Source organism: Monodon monoceros, unplaced genomic scaffold (assembly GCF_005190385.1).
Source record: "Monodon monoceros isolate NGI ecotype Baffin Bay Population unplaced genomic scaffold, NGI_Narwhal_1 Super_Scaffold_19, whole genome shotgun sequence".
NCBI lineage: Eukaryota > Metazoa > Chordata > Mammalia > Artiodactyla > Monodontidae > Monodon > Monodon monoceros.
The window spans coordinates 54,541,333-54,556,809 of NW_021703775.1; the positions used below are offsets into that span (position 1 = coordinate 54,541,333).

The 15,477-nt window shown below is 49.1% G+C and overlaps 1 long non-coding RNA gene across 1 annotated transcript in view; it reads left to right on the plus strand.

Annotated features, from left to right (window-relative positions):
• Positions 1-1,888: 1,888 nt before the first annotated feature.
• LOC114900966 overlaps positions 1,889-15,477 on the plus strand; it is a 242,239-nt gene continuing 228,650 nt past the window's right edge. The window contains exon 1 of the long non-coding RNA XR_003794976.1: positions 1,889-2,009. This is a non-coding gene — a long non-coding RNA (uncharacterized LOC114900966). The remainder of the gene's footprint in view (positions 2,010-15,477) is intronic.

A 15,477-nucleotide genomic window follows, 5' to 3' on the forward strand; every position in this document is an offset into this window, starting at 1 on the left:
CCCATTCCGTTCTGTTCTTCCTTTATTCTCCTAGTCTCTGCCTGTACCTACAGCGGGTCACCTGAGCTCCAAATCATTGCTTCAGCCTTTCTCCAGAGAACTTGGTTCTCACTAACAGGCTTGGCATCCCTCCTGTACTTCACAGCAGCGGTCAGTGTGGCCTCACAAATGGGGACACACGTGGACAGGTCAATTCGTCCATCCCTGCCTCTTCTGGTTCAACACTAGGGTCCTTACATCCAAGTCTGTTAAGGCTGCTACACACTTTCTGTGGGTGGTGAGATGGTTGACTTTACACTGCGTGGGGTGGATCCTACATGGGCATCAGCCTCCTGGGCACGAACAGGAGCCAGCAGGGCTGTGCGATGCGTACATCCTTCTGTTCAAGGCCATGCCTGCTCCCATCACTTCATTGTCACCACCATGGTCACCCTTGCCATCGGCACCCGGCACCCCTATCAGGACTACCTGAACCTCGGGAAACTAACACTAAGACAGAACCCACACCCAGACCACCAGTTCTGAGTACGTTTTGCATGCTTACAGGTTAAGTGTTTTAAATGGAATCTTGAAGTTCCCAAGTCAGTGCGGCGGAGGGGGGCGGGGGGGGGCAGGGAGTGGGGTAGGGAAGGGGTCAAGACAGGCCAAAGGAGATTAGGGATTTAATTAAACTGCTTGTTTAGGTAAGGGCTTTTAGGTGCAAAGCTGCTTTGCATGATAATGGCAGTTTATCTGAATTCCATTCTACTGAAGGAAACTCTTTTAATTACTGTGACCAGTAAACCTGGTTTATCCTTTATGCCCCTCCCCAGGGGAAGCCACGGGGCAGGGGTGGGGGTAGCTTCCCTCTCAGCTTCAGTCCTGCTGACTACTGCCAAGGACAGACCCCTAGTCATCTGTTCCGTTATGAGGAGGCCTGTCCACGCAGCAGGCAATTCTAGGTGGGTGGAGGGACTTTGGGATGACTCCGCAAAGTCAAGTCTGGTTTCGGGGCAGGGGGGAGTGACCCCTGAAGGTCCCCATAGGGCTCTACGGCCGGCCAGGGCCACAGAGAACGGGGCTGGGATTAGGCTGTGGACACTGGGCCTGGGGTCTCTGCTCCCAGAACCCCCAAACACTAGACAGGACCGACACTCACCTGGCAGGCTCCTGACCTGGCTGGCAGGGGTGTGGTGGCTAAGTGTGCTGGGTGGGGGTGGGTACGGGGGGTGGGTAATCTAGACCCGAGGGGGACTCCTTGGCCGACTTATCAGGGCGGCCCGAAGGTGGAGGGGCTGCATTTTAGCATTTGGTGGCGGTAGCAACTGTTCTCCCGGTAGAAGAACAGCATTCATTGACCTGTCAGGTAAAGGGAGAGGAAGATGGAAAGGTTGGTGGGGAGAGTCAGAGAGCCCTGGTACGGATAGGAAGCCCCAGGGAGCTGGGCCTCAGCATTTCGAGACTCCAGGCGCACGGGCAGGCTAGGGAAGGGTTAAAGGGTTTGGGAACTCCTGTTTCCAATCACTTGTCAGCCAGCTTCTCTCCATCCTTATCAGCAGGGGTTAGGGCCAAGCGGGGAGAGGCTCAGAGAGCTTTAGTTTCCAAGCTCTTCCCAGACTCCAAGCTCTCAGCGTTTCTCTTTACCTTCTAAGGGCTCGAGGCTCAGGCTGGGGGCAGGGTGGCGGGTAGGGTCTGGGAACCCAAACACATTTAATGGAGTAGAGTGGGAGTTACTAAATACAGCCCTGGGGTGGTGAGGGCTGTAGAATCTTGGGAGTAACCCTTCAGAGTTAAACTGCCCCTCCTCTTCCCTCCTCAACAGAAAGCCAGATCCGCGCAGCTCTATCTTTGCTCCTTAGTTATCTCACCATTGGCTAACACTCTTCAATGTTTTTCCCTTTTACAGTTACCGCTGAGCCAGAGATCTCCATTGTGTATTTGTGCAGTGGCTTTTGGAACTCAAGTAAAGGACCTTTCATTTCGGGTGAAATTCCTCTTGGTAGAGTTGACCTATGCTGGTCTTTGGAGAGGTACGCAGTTTTCATTTCTGCTATCCCACCTATTTACCAATGGTCCGCGTTTCAGCCATTAGAAAAGTGTGATAAGTCTGCTTTCTATATCTTCATTCAAGTTATTGATTTAAAAGATGTTGCCTGGGAGAGGGCTGAGGGCAGAGCCATCAGTCACATGAGTATAGATTGTCTTCTAGAACTGGACATCAATCCAGGGTCAGTATCCTTTGGATGTGGCTGTTAAACGAGCTACTAATCTCCCGTATTGTGGTCCTCTAATTTATAATCCACCGATGTATCCAGAAGGTTACCATGAGAAAAGAGATGCGCCTTTCTGAGATCCAGTGCACTTGGTCCCCTGAATCTTTCTGATTTGCCGTTCCAGTAACCCTTAAAGAAGGAAGGAAGGTTCAGGCGATATTTTGCAGTAGACAAGAGATATATTATGAATGAAAGTCAAAACTACAGTTTTGTAAGGAGCAGGTGTTTCTTGCCAGGAAGAAGTAAGTGGTACATGTTTCAAACATGCCAGGGAGCTGGGTCTGTAAAAGAGAACTGACCAAGGGAAGAAATGGGAATCTAAAGAGGATATGAGTTAATCAAAAGCAGGGACTGTGACAGCAGTTTGTGGAAAAGGCACCCGTTTCGGCGATATGGGGGCTCCTGTGACTGCAAGAGCAGGTCTTGCGCTAGAACCAAGATTTTCCCCGGGAGAACCAGCCACAAGGCCTTGATTTTCTAGATCTAGAAACTCCAGGCAAGTTCTGAACACCCCAGGCTGAGACTCCATGCCTTTGCTAATGCTGTTCACTCTGGGAGCCGTCTCCTTGTGTCTACCTGGTCAACATCTCATCCTTCATTTCCGTTGCAAGTCTTACGTACTCTAACAGGTCTTGCCTGCCTCTTCCCCATGTCTCATTCCAGGTAGAACTACTTCTCCCACTGAGACTTTTTGTTCCCTGTATAGATGTTCCCAGAATACATTTGCACTGAGAACACTTTATTGTACAGAGGAAAGAACACAGGCTTTGAAGTCCAATAGAGTTAGATTTTAGCTCTGACTTTGCATCTTATTTTAACCTCTGTAAGTTGCAGTTTCCTCATCTGTAAAGTTGGGACAAGATAAATACTCAACAGGACTGGTGTGAGGATGCAGTAGATAATGAGCACAAAGCACTGTATTAGCTATCCGCTGCTACATAACAAATTACCCCAAATTTAGTGGCTTAAACCAATAATAAACACTATCTCACACAGTTTCTACGGGTCAGGAATTTGGGAATGGCTTGGCTGAGTGATTCTGGCTTGATGTTTCTTATGAGGTTGCAGCCATCTGAAGGCTTGTTTTAAATTGGAGGCTCTGCTTCCAAGATGGCTGTTGGCAGAAGATTTCAGCTGCTCACTAGTTATTGGTGGGAGGCCTCAGTTCTTCTCCGCGTGGACCTCCCCATAGGGCTTCTTGAATGTCTTTACTATATGGCAGCTGATTCTCTCTAGGGTGACTGATACGAGATGGAAGATGCAATAGCACTTAATGGGCTAGCCTCAGAAGTCACACACCATTTTTTCTATAAATTCTATTAGTTACACATGTCAGTCCTGCTCAGTGTAGAAGGGGAGTACACAAGGACATGAATACCAGGAGGTGAGGATCTTTGGGGGCAGTCCTGGAGGCTGGCTATCACAAGTACCCAGCCTAATGTTTGTCGAAAGCATATCATATAAGGTGGAAACAAAGTATCCATTGACAGATTGATGGATAAAGAAATGTGATATATCTATGTATATATATAAAATGGAATGTTATTCAGCCTTACATATAACATATACATATAATGGAGTATTATACAGTCTTAAAAAAGACGGAAATCATGCCATCTGAAACAACGTACATGAACCTGAAGGACATTATGCTAAGTAAAATAAGCCAGACACAGACAAATATTGCGTGATCTCACTTATATGTGGAATCTAAAAATAAAAAAGTTGAACTCATGGTAACAGAGAGTAGAACGGTGGCTACCAGAGGCTAGGGAGTTGGGGAACAGTGGAGATATTGATCAAAGTGTACAAACTTTCACTTATGAGCAAGTTCTGGAAAACTCATGTAAAGCATGGTGACTGTAGTTAATAGTCATGCAGTATATGCTTGAAATGTGCTAGGAGAATAAATCTCAAGTGTCCTCACTACACACGCACATAAAGTGTTTAACTATGGGAGGTGATGGATACATTAGCTAGTTGGATTGTGGTAATCATTTCACAATACATACATATATCAAAGCATCACATTGTATACTTTAAATATAGACAATTTTTATTTGTCAAAAATAAATTTAAAAAAATTTTTTAAAAAGCCTATGGTAAGGGTTCAATAGATAGTAGCTGCCATTGTTATTAATTCACACATCTGCATTCTCTACTAGAAAAGAAACCCGTTGAAGGTAGTCACCATGTCTTGACTGTTTGTATCCCAGGTGCCTAGAGTAGTGTCAAGACTATTGGTAGGCCCATGCTAAATGCTGGAGGAGAAGACCTGAATGAAGTCTTGGAGAGAGTTTGTCTAGCGGCAGGCTCAGAGCGACTGGAGAGAGTTCACACTCAGATTCTGTAACAGCCATGTACCTGGAATTACCAACCTGTATAGAATCAAGATGAGACGGTTCCTCACACTTTGATGCTTGAGTACAAAAGACGTTTGATACCTTAGCAGCAGGTAGGGCAGGTGAAGTTCTTATGATGCTCTTTGGAAAAGAGGTCCTGATCAGGAATTTGGTGTGGAGAAATGGCCCATCCCCAAGTGAACCCACTGCTGTTTAATTCCCCAGGCTAAGGCAGACATGGGAACCTCTTGATATTTTTGTCATACTCAAATTCCTATCTTGATGACTCCTGTGTCCTTCAACCAGGCAGAACAATCTCCCTTTCTAGGAGATCTGGTGCACATTTCTTAGCGTTAATTAAAAGGTGCACAGAGAGTTTCACGTCAGAGACCTGCCCTGCATCTCCTGCCCTCCCAGCAGCAGAGTCTGTGAGGTAATTGATGCTCTGGGCAATATTGAGTTTCCAGACATGTAGCTCAAATTGTAAGCCTTGCTCCCATCCCCTGGGCTTGAAAGTGCACCGATTGTCCTTTTTGTACAGACAGAGCCATCTGTCTCTGCTGGTGCTATGTTTGTTTGCCCCATTTTCCAATAAGAAGCCACTCCCTCAGGGCTGCACCTCCAGGAGCCTCGGACACAATGACCTGTGGAGGGGCAGGTATCTTTGCAGAGATTTCCCATGTAGATCACATTCCCACTTGCCCGAAGTCCCATTTCTCCCCAGTTCCTTGAAATCTCAAACGAGTGGCTTTAATGGGCTCTTTTCTCCCTTCTTTAAGCTATGGTGAGAGTGGCAAGAAGAGGGAAACTCTTTTTCCATTGGAGGGTAAAGAACTTGGTTGCACTGATCAATATGTTGCCCCCAGATAATAAAAAGAAGATTGAGACATGAACATAGACACACCATGGGAGACAGATGGTACTTGCATTACATCTAAATCAAACCAGGTCACTCTATGGGACTCTGAAAGGAAATTAAAAATGCTTATTGATTGAAATAAAAAATTCCATAGTTGGGTCTGATATTTCGTATCAGGAACCGCCGTAATCCCAGGCAACTGCACTCGGGAATGACCCCCATCTTGAATGAGCTTCTTTTCATGGTATTCATTTCACTTTCCATTAGGATTTAACCAGAAAGAACATTTTTGGTAGAGAATTGAGAGCATTGAGAAATATGGCCAGTGGGGAGTTGGAGACTCGTGCATATGAGGAATTCTTTGGGTATAGGATCAAGGCAATGTGACTCTGTTGGTTTTCAATTTCCCCCTCTGCGTAGCTGTGGAAAGAATGTGTCATTCCTGGTAGAAAACCCTGCCAAAGTATTTCCTTGGAGATAAAAACATAGAATAAGAGTTTTAAGAAACAATTTGGGGGAGTCAAAAGAATGTTAATGATATGGTTGATTAAATTATAAAAGAAGTTGAAAATAAAATAAGTACTTATGACCAGTTAAAATATTTGAAAAGATACTGAAAGAAAATTTTAAGTTTTCAGAGGAGAACCAGGGATTACAGCAGAGAGAACCCAAAAGGGGACAGCATGGAAACAAAATTGAGGAAGCAGGACTTTTAACCAGTGATTATTAGAAAGACAACAACAACAACAGGTATTGATTCTTTTAAAAAAACCAATTATGGTTCTAGGAAAAGGGACCCAAAACCATCCATCAGCCTTGGGAAGACTGTACTAGGTTGGATAAGCTGTGATGTTTATGGATAGTATCTTATTTCCTCTGTGATTAAAAACACTGTTTTTTGGATCATTGCATTCAGTCGACAATCATTTATTGAGCAGATACTATATGCCACTGCTTGGCATATCGGTATGCAATAAATATATTTAAAAAGTCCTTACAAGTAGGATTGAGTACGTATAATTATTATACTCATTTTATAGGTGAAGGAATTGAAACCCACATGGGTTAAGCACTTGCTGAGTGCCACAGGTAGGAAGCAGTGGGGCATAGATTTGAACCTAGGAAGTCCTGTAAACCACTACATAATACCGCTCTTTGATAAATACACAAGACAGAAAGTGGAAAGCACTCCGTGGGTGATGAAACCAACTGCAGTCAAAGTTCTAACCTCTGGCAAAGGAAGGGAATGGTAGGAGGGGCTCCCTGGAGGGGTAGCATTTGAGTAGTGTCTTAAGTGTCGGTGAGATTTTCTAAGTGAGCACAGGGGGAAGCATCTTCAAGATGGAAGGGCTGACATGAACCAGCGCTCAGAACTGGAAAAGTGAAAGGTGTATTGGAGACGTTTACGATTCCAGTATGTTGGGACAGCAGTCCTCCATGGTGGCAGCAGGTTAGCTGGAGTGAGTTGGAAGCAGTCAGGAGTAGGGCTTCTCGTACTGTCATGGGCACATGGGTGACCTGGGGGTCTTGGTAAAATGCAGCTTCTGCTCCAGTAGTCTGTGGTACTAGCCCCCAGGCATGCCCAGGCAGCTGGTCTTGGATCACACTGGGCATCTGGGCTCTTGAGGGCCTTGCTTTCCTGGGCCAGGGCTGCACAGATGGATTCTAAGCAGGAAAATCAGGCTTTAGAAAGACATTTGGTGGTAGCGTAGAATGCTCTGGAGGGCGCTTGGGCTTTGGTTTCTTTAGCTCCTAACTTGCAACCCTCAAAGCTCAGAACACTGATTTAGTTGGGGTTCGGGCAGGAAAACAGAAACCACCCTGGCTAGTTTTTTTTTTTTTTTTTTGCGGAGCACAGGCTCAGCAGCCATGGCTCGCGGGCCCAGCCGCTCCAAGGCATGTGGGATCTTCCCAGACTGGGGCACGAACCCATGTCCCCTGCATCCGCAGGCGGACTCTCAACCACTGCGCCACCAGGGAAGCCCCATCCTGCCTAGTTTAACAGGACTAATCTCACCCTTGGCTTCCAATTGTCACTTATTTACCAGAACTGCCTAGAAACTATTCCTCCTCTCCTCCAGGATTGGACAGAGCTAGGTCTGTCCTATTCTCTAGGGGTCCAAAAAGGAGATGAAATGTTGGCTTGACCTTGGGTCATCCTTGTGGGCCTGTCCAGGTAAAGGCTGGGTCCTGTCACCCAGCACATTCTGGATCACTTTACCACAACCAGTAGATCTGCTCAGGGAAGGAAAAATGCTGCTAATATCAGCCTGAAGAAAAAACATCAGGAAATTAAATCTGTGGCTTTAAAAAATCCCACACTGCTTTCTGGCTCTGCTCCCTCTCTCAACCTCTCCCTCTTCCTGGGGGCCTCCTTCCGGCCTCCTTCCCTCCCTATCAGGTCCTCCCACCCTCTGTCCCCTCCCCCAGCCTCTCCTTCTCCCTTCCTTCCTTTCTTTCTCATCCCACAAGACCTCCAGCTTTCCTTCTTTCTTCTCACTGGGCTTCTCCTTTGTGGCTTCAGGCTTCCCTTCTGGTCTCCAGGCCTCCAGCTTTTCCTCAGCTCCACGGAAGCATCTGTCTGTCTCCTTTTCGCTTCCCATCAGGGAATCCGAAATGTTGAATAGGCCCTTCAGACCAGGCCCTGAAGGGGACTTGGCTGGGGCACCCGGCGAGAGGGGAGGGGTGCCAGGGACCTGCTGGGGCCATACAGAAGCCCATTGATAGGCAGCCCCTCGACACAGACAACCCAGCCCAGCCTCCATGGCTCCAGGCGGAGAAAAGTGTCCCTGGAGGCAGTGGTCAACATCCCGACCATCGTGAATGACCTCAGTGTCTCTGGCTGGTGGGGGGACCTTCGCTCTGTACCCTCCAAATCCTTCAGGGCTATCAGTCCCACCATCGGTGTGAATATATTCATCTTGAAAATAATTTGTCAGTACATCTCCATCAGTAGTGCTGATTTCATTAATTGAAAGAATTAGCTCTTTGTGGCCAATGGAAGAAAATGGAGCCAAAGCACACGGAACACTTTTCCCCAGTGACCCAGAGACCCTTGGACGAACTCCTGGGTGCCATGAAAATGGATCGTTTTGCAGAAAGAATATCATTGGGTGTTTGTTTAACATCACTCTCGATCCCCCCAAAAAAACCTTCGAATCCTTCTCACATCTGGCTGCTTTTCTTCCTGTACTTTTGTGCAGAGCCAGGGCAGGGAGGAAACTTCATCAGTCCAAAAACAGCCAGCAGCAAAGTGTAAATTAAATGTGCAGAGAAGCCGGGCTCGGGGGAGTCTTACATCCTGGGGGTGGAGGAGTAAGAAGACTGTGTTCTCACCCCTACTCAGTATGGGCAGAACTGTTTCTGGACCCTGCATCTGCCACTAGGAGCTGTGTGACCTTAGGCAAGACACTTAACTCTTTTGGGCCTCGGTTTCCTAACTGGTAAAATGGGGGAATAAGCATATCCTCACAGGACTGTGGGAGGATTAAAGGGGGTAATGCATGTACAGTGCATGGTACAGAGTAGATACTTGATTGATGGTAGCTACAATTATTGTTGCTGGGGCCAAAATTAGAACAGAATTTCAGCTGTCCCTAGGTCTCAGAGACCTGCCTTTGCTAGTCGCATTCAGGGAGACAGATGGGCAGAAGTATATCCAATTGGGGGGGAGACAGATGGACAAAAAAGCATGGTCAAGGGGATTGGATGGAAGGACAGGCCAATGGGATGATGGACAGATGGGACATCTCATGGGGAAGGTAGATTTATGACAACTAAAAGGGGATACTTAGAAACGGTTGTCCTGTGGGAGGGACAGATAGATGAGGGTCCATCGGGGGAGACGGAGAGATGACAGGCCGAAGTGGAAGACAGATGGATGGCAATTTCATAGTGAAGTTGGGGGGAGGGTGGGCACCCCTATGACTGGGGAGAACAGATGGACAACATGCTGATGGTGGGGCCTGGGCTTCCTGTTTAGTCTCTATTCCTCAGGCCTGGACATCCCTGAATTCAGAAGAACCCCAGGGGCTCTGTGGGCATTTGAGCAGTGGGGGTGTGTCACATGACCTGAGAAGACACTAAGCACCGGGGTCAGCTGGGCCTCTGTTCCTCCCACAGCCCCTCCCTGGGTGGCCCCGCAGATAAAGGCTCAGCCAGGATGGGAAGGGGAAGAGGCGGGGAGGGGGGAGGGGGGAGGAGGAGAGAGAAAACAGCGTTTTGAAAGAAAAGGGAAATAAAACTGGCTAAAAGTTTTATTTATTTAAAATAAAGGTTCAGTTATGCTCGACTGTAAACATGCCGGCCCATCCCTCGCTCCCTCCCTCTCCTCCTGGCAGAGGGCTTGGACCACACAGCAAGCTGGGGGCAGGAGGCAGAGAGAAGGCCAGAGCAGGCCGCGGGGAGGGGTGGCACTAGGGTACCCCAGGTGTGGGGAGGGGGGAGGGACCTAGGAGCTCAGTGACCTGCTGGGCACAGCTGGGCTCCGCTGGTCTGAGACCCGCTGGCTGTCAGCTCCCAGCCCCCCGGCACACAAACCCCGACTAGTCCCAAAGGCTTTGGCTCCACACGCAGAGGGCGAACAGTGGGCACAGCGATGCGGGTGGCATAGCTGCGCACGCGGACACACATAGGTGTGCAGGTCTTTCTCTCACCTACCTCTCTGTTTCTCTGTTTGTCAGAGATAGACGGCAGGGTCCTAGAGGAGGTGGCAGGACTCCAGCCGTGAGTCACATTTTCTTCCTTTCTTTTTTTTTTTTTTGCGGTACGCAGGCCTCTCACTGCTGTGGCCTCTCCCGTTGCGGAGAACAGGCTCCAGACGCACAGGCCCAGCGGCCATGGCTCACGGGCCTAGCCGCTCCGCGTCATGTGGAATCTTCCCGGACCGGGGCACGAACCCGTGTCCCCTGCATCGGCAGGTGGACTCTCAACCGCTGCGCCACCAGGGAAGCCCCCACATTTTCTTTTTTGAACTCCAAACCCTTACCTGCCTTTTGTCCTCTTTCTTTCCGGTTCCACCTGACATCCTTCCGTGGTTTTCAGGGACTGAGTCAGTTTGGGTGGCCTGTGAGAATCTGGGAGCTCCCTGGAGAAGGGAGCAGTGTGGATGGAGAAGAATCTGGAGTCGCGACAGGTGTGGGGGGGCCCCTGCCTTGCAGATCCTTGATGGAGACCTTGCGGGGGTCGCCGCTGGTGGCGTCACTGGCCGGGGAAGGGCTGTGGTATGCAGCAGGGTCCGAAAGGAACAGGCAGGAAATGTTTGTGATAAGACACTTCTCCTCTGCAAGCCCCCCCTCATTTCCAGAGGGCTGCAGGATAAGGTCAGGGAACTGCAGAAGTGCCTGCTGCAAGAGCCAGCCCTCCGGACTGTGGCAGGAAGGGCAGCATTCGCGGCGGCCCCTGGGGCCCAAAGACAGGCAGCGCCTGGGGATAAAAATACCCCTGGGAGCCCAGCCAGGGTTGCCTTCCTTTGGGATCAGAAAGCTCAGTCAGACTTCAGTAAGGCTGCTGGCCTGGCCCCAGGGCGTTTCATGCCCCAGGTTGGTCCCACCGGGGGTCACTCCTCACGGTTAACCAGTAAAGATGGGAAATGGAAGAGTGCGCTGAGGACCAGGCTAGAAGCTCCTAGAGGGAATGCAACCCAAGAGAGCCTTCTGCTGGGAGTAGGGGCTCAGGGATGCGGTCATGCAGCCGTTTGCGAAGCTTGGTGCTCCCTGGGCTCCTCCTGTCTCCCGTCTGCTCCGGGCCCATTAACTAACTTTGCCATCTGCGGTTGACTTGGCCAGCTCGCAAAGGAGCGGGAAGTGCTGCAAAGGAGCCCGCCACCCACGGGTGCTATTGTACCAGGGGCCCTTCTGAAGGATTAGCAGCTTCTATCTATCCCCGGGGGCTGCACTGTAAATGCCTGTGTAATGCTAATTTGTGGTTGGCAGGAGATTGATTGGGAAGGAGCTGAACAATGGCAAGAGGAGGCTGAGCTCGCTCCTACTTCAGGAGAACTTGGGTCTGTGTGTGTGTGTGTCTGTGCGTCTGTGTCTTCTAGGAGGAATGTAGCAACAAGGGTACAGAAAGGATGGTTCAAAGAGAGGAAGCCACCATCGGTCAGAGCGGAGTATGCGGGGCACAAATTCAGGGAACTTTTTTTCATGGGAGTAAGTGACATCCCATCACTTTTGCTGAATTCCATTTGTTGGAAGTGAGTCCCTAGGTCCAGTCCACACTTAAGGGGAAGGGGTTACACAGGAGGCAAGAATCAGGGAGAGCCAGTTGAGAAGCTGCGTGGGACCCTTAGAAAGATCCCAGCAAAGTGGCTGGTTTCTAGTCAGTGCTCAGGAAAATACATTGTTTCTTGGTCTAGTGAAATGGTCTGGGATACATGGTAGTTTCCCCCCAGTGGCCCTGGCCCCTGCTGTCCCATCTTCAACCCTGTTGGAACGGCTGGGTTTTCCTGGAAGGTCTTCCCTCTAGCACTGTGAGGTTTGTGGCTGTCTTCTCTGGGTGTGGGCTGGCAGACAGGGGACAGATGCTAAGTCATATTCACAGTATCTTCCTAACCGCCTCTTCATGAGCATGTGTGGTCCTGCGTTGTGGTCAGTGTACAGATATTTTAATTTCCTGCTCACCTGCTCAGTGGAGGATCCGATTTCTTCTTGCATTTATTTTTTTTTCTCCAGCAGCCTGTGGACAGGTATTTCTGTCTGACCATCTGGTAGCCATTCACCTTTATGGCGGCTTGAGAAAGGAATTAATTTCACCTGTTTTTCAGCTGTATCTGCCTCCTTTATCACCTCTTAAAATTCTTACAATGTTGGTCCTTCTGGTACCTAGGGGGCTCTTTAGATCCCCTAACTTTGTGCAACTGCATCTCCCTCTTCAGGTTAGCTTCTCATGCCTTTCTTTTTGTGCCAAGGGTTTAAACATTCTAGGTAAACTCCTACCTAGGTCTGTACCTGTCCCCACCCACCACCCACTGAGAGTGATGGATTCAGCTTAACTAGACCAGACCTAAAGGAATCAGAAAACAATCAGCTGAAAGAGAAAATCTGACCCCTGTCCCCATCTTGTCTCTTGACTGATTCCTAAGGCTTTCGGCCTAATTCTGGTGGGTGATTTGGGGACAGCAGTGTGTGGGAAGATAGAGGAAATTCCTGGGCAAGAGTGAGATGGGTGAAGCCTCTTCATCCTGCTTTGGTTTTGTATCCTGTGTCTCAAGGGCCTACCGCCTCCCCCAGGACTCCTAGAAGGTGGAGAAATCATGGATTGGTATCCCATTAACAGATGGGACATCAAGGGCTTCTGTTCAGGAGTCTTAGCTCAGCCAATCATGCTCTGTTGTATTTTTTGTCGGAAGGAGCACTGGGAAGGCAGGGGGCTCTCTGACCATAGGATACAAACACTTATGATAAGCGTCAGAATATGCTTTTCCTGAAAATGGTGCTGCATGGAGTGAATGACTAATATCCCAGTCAGGATGAAGCCAACTATCTTCTGGGATCTTAAAACTTCTCCCAACATCACTCACATACTAGTTTCTAATTGGTTAATGGACGTGGTCACCATTTCTAGGACCTGCTGCTCTCATGGTCAAGAGTATGCATTCTGGTCAGATGGGCCTTGGTTTGAATCCCAGTTCCTTCACTTACTAGCTATGTGACCTTGCTCGCCTCTCAAAGTCTTAGTTTTCTCATCTGTAAAATGGGCATGTGATGGTTTCTATTCTCACAGGGTTGTTATGAGGATTACATACAGTAACACAGGTAGGAGACTACATAGCATAGAGCGCCTGGCATACAGGAAGCACTCAAAGTCTATTATCAGTTTTATTATCTTGGCCCCCAGGACTTTCCAACAGTTGAAGCCTCCGTTTTTGGAACTTACCATCTCTGTTATATGTCTTACTTGATGGGGACTGTCTCTTTCCCCACCCCTCCCTTGAAGGTTGAGCATCTGATGACCCTTACATCTGTCTCTCTCCTGGACATTCTGTCTCTGGGACCTCGACTCCCCTCCATGCAACCCTCGCCCCACACTCCTTCCAGTGTGTGGATCAGACTCCAAGTCCTGTCAGCTTATCACTGTGAAGTGTCCTCTTGGGGCTGAGGGACAGTCTGGCTGGGAGGTCTCCCTCCTTATCATTGATGACCTTGTCGTGAACCTTACTGAGGCACTGAGGAGAAATGTAAAAAGTTCAGACAACTTGTTAGTTGTCAACCTGCTCACCCCCCACCCGAAACTTAATGGAATTTAACGCACTTCCTAAAACACAGAAGTCAGTCAAAACCCTTTTTGTCTGTAGACGTAGAGTGAACCTTTCACGTGGCTGGGGAGCTGTGCTGAAGAAACCGCCCAGGAGGCCAGATGGGATGTCTGTGGTGGGTCGGATCTCTCAGTGTGAGAAGAGGTTAGATATAGGGGACAGGGAAGCATCCGTGTGGCCCAAGGCTCCACGGTGATCCCAGGCTGTATCCACAGCCGCTCCAGGCCAGAGGCCTCCTTCATTTCTACAGGAACCCTGGCAAAGCAGTGCTGCCCCGCAAAACTAGTCTGTCTCCTTTGGAAACTGGCACACTGGTTTCCATAGCAACAGGACTCCCCAGCTCTGTCCTCTCTGAACCCCATCTCAGAATCTTTTTGGCATGGATATCAAGGGGTGGTAGTCTTTTCAGAGAGGATAAATCATCCCCATACTTGATCCAAAGGGAGTTGGGCTTTCTAAGCCCACAGCTCTCATGTGATGTAAACAGTGGAGCTGAAGGCTAGGGTGTCAGGGTGTAGGGAGCTTGACGCTGCTCAGGAAAACAGGGATGCTGAGTCAGCTGATGGAGGCAGATTTCGATGAGTGTTGTGAATTATCGGTTTGGCATGGAACACGAAGTGGCTTTGTACCAAATCACTGGGGGGTGGGGGGGTGGGGGACAGGGCTGGCACCAGCAGGGACCTCAGCTGGCTTAGGTGGAGTGGTAGTGACTGTGAGCTCCTTCTCAGAGACCTGGACAGCTTGTGTTACAAAATCCTCCTGAGGAGGATGAAACTCATAAGCTGTCCCCTAAAGGGGGGCAGGAGGATCATTCATCTGTCTCAGTGACTACTGTCCTGTCCATCAGGGTGGATAAAGCCTGTTGCTCAGATGGGACAACGGGAGTGAGGGTCTGGGGGTGGGAGAGTGAACTTCAGGCGGGTAGGAATGAAATGTCTTCAGTTGGAGTGAAGATACTTTTCCTTTCTGATTATCCCAGAAGAGGACCCAGTTGACTGCGTGGTGGATGCTAGTGGCACTTCGTATGAAGGCTGGTGTAGTGGGAAGAGAACAGTGCTCGTGAGCTCTGCAAGCTCGTTAGCTACCGGAGGAGCTGACACTTACTTGGGGGAAGCTGATCACCCATATGGGTCTAATTTTCACCTGGGTTATTTCCCTGTTTCTTTTAGTACTTTTAACAAATAAAGGGAGAAGGATGAACAGATCTCCGCAGGTTTCATACTAGAAGATCCTGTTAATCTCTTCGTGATTTGAATAGGTGGATGAGATTCCTGATTTCCGTAATTATCTGTGCCTGGAGGTGTATACGGGAAAGGATCACCGGAGGAGACTGGAAACACGGTGCCCAGGAGTGGGGAGTGTACCTCAGGGGCCAGGGAAAAAACTTTCTTCTGACAGCCGGACACAGCCTTCTGTGTGGGTGAGAGGGGAAATAATCCCTTTTATCCTGGCTTTGGTTTGCTTAATTACCTCTTTAGCAGTACTGCACATGGCTGCAACAGGTGTCAGACTTCGTGACGCAGGTGCCAAGAGCTGGCCAAGATCCTTGCTCATTCCTGACCTGTATGGTTGGGTCTTCGGCACCGTGAGGTCTTGTTCCCAATTGCAGTCCCTTGTCCTGGGGATGAGAGATAAGGTATCGTGTTCAGTTCTGAGAAAAGACTGGAAGGGCAGTTTCTCCTTCTGAATTGAAAAAAAAAAGCTCCAATGGAAGAATTGGGGTGGGAGGATGGGCGCAGGGGATGGAGACCAAGGGAATTTGTCATT